Source organism: Ambystoma mexicanum, chromosome 10, assembly GCF_040938575.1.
Source record: "Ambystoma mexicanum isolate Mex_15411 chromosome 10, UKY_AmexF1_1, whole genome shotgun sequence".
NCBI classification, from domain to species: domain Eukaryota; kingdom Metazoa; phylum Chordata; class Amphibia; order Caudata; family Ambystomatidae; genus Ambystoma; species Ambystoma mexicanum.
In genome coordinates, this window is record NC_090932.1 from 1,085,046,180 (window position 1) to 1,085,047,834 (window position 1,655).

Consider the following 1,655-nt stretch of genomic DNA (forward strand, 5'->3'; position numbering starts at 1 on the left):
TATAACAGGAAAGGAGTGATGGAAATGGATCAATAGTTAGCCGGACAGGAGGGTTCGACTGAGGGTTTCTTGAGATGAGGGTACACAAGAGAGTGCTTGGGGGGAAGGGAAGGTTCCAGTGGTGAAATAATGGTTGCAGAAGTCGGCCAAGACTGGAGTGAGGATGTAACTGTGGTCCTTGATGGTTTTGGAAGAACCTGTTTTGACAAGATTTTCATAGATCAGACTTGTCCAGAAACCTCATCAGGGGTGAAGAGAGAAAAAGCAGAAAAGGAAAGGGGGTGGCTGCAGGGGGGTCAGAAGAAGCAGGAGAGGACGAGAGGGTGGACAGGATGTCCTGGGTTTTAGAGATTTAATGAAAAGCCAGGGCCATACAGAGGGCCAGGGAGGGGACAGGAGAGGTAGAGACTGCGGCATGATTGGCCAGCTCCTTGCAGATTTTAAAGAGTTTGGATGTGAACTCTTCTTAGTGTAGACAGAGAGTCGTATTTTTGCCAAGTACATTAAGAGTGTCAGAGATAGCAGAGTTGAGCAGGAAAGGGCTGTGTCAGGGTGTGAGTCAGCCAGAGGTGCAGGAGGGGGAGAGAAAGAGGCAGCAAAAGCCTCAACTGAAACACACTTTATGGTCCAATAACCAGGAAGGTGGGTGGTAGTCAGCTTGGCCTGAGGGGGGGGGGGGGGGGGGGGGGGGGAAAAGAGAGAGAGAGAGAGAGAGAGAGAGAGAGAGAGAGAGAGAGAGAGAGAGAGAGAGAGAGAGAGAGAGAGAGAGAGAGAGAGAGAGAGAGAGAGAGAGAGAGAGAGAGAGAGAGAGAGAGAGAGAGAGTGAGAGAGAGGAGAGAGAGGAGAGAGAGAGAGAGAGAGAGAGAGAGAGAGAGAGAGAGAGAGAGAGAGAGAGAGAGAGAGAGAGAGAGAGAGAGAGAGAGAGAGAGAGAGAGAGAGAGAGAGAGAGAGAGAGAGAGAGAGAGAGAGAGAGAGAGAGAGAGAGAGAGAGAGCTACTGTCAACAAAAAAGTCCCATGGTGAGACAGGAAGCATCCAGGTGGGATGTTGAAGTCTCAAGGTGGAGGAGTTGAGTGGTTGAGGCCAGGAGAGAGGAAGAGAGGTCTGACCACTCAGAGAGGATGGAGGTGATGTCTGACCAGGTGGCCATCAGATAGTGACCACTGTGACTGTGAGAGGGTGGCCAGGAGAGAGAGAGAGAGAGAAAGCCTACTTTTCAGGCATTCGAAGGAGGAGTATGCCTGCATACGAATGATGATAGGCAGGAATCCACTCCGGGAAGATCAAGCGTACACCCCCACGAGAATGGTTGGATCTGGGTGCAGAGAGGATCGTGTAGCCATCAGGGAGGCGAGTGTAAAAGCTAGGGTGCAGAGCTGGCCGTGAACCATGTCTTGGCAAGACCGAGGATAATCAAGTTTGAGTTCTTTCCAGGAGATGGTAGATGTCAGAGGGGTGTTTGACAGCTGAGCGAGAGTTAAGTGTGGCAACGTGGAGAAGGCTGCCATCCTTGAAAGACTTCCAGGGAGGGTACAAATCATAGGGTACTCCTGTAGAAGCTGTAGAAGGAGCCCGAGGGTGGGGGTGAGGGCGGTAGGAGGAGAGGACATGTAGCCAAGGGGGAGAAAGAGGGTGCCAGAGATGTGGCCCTGTTTT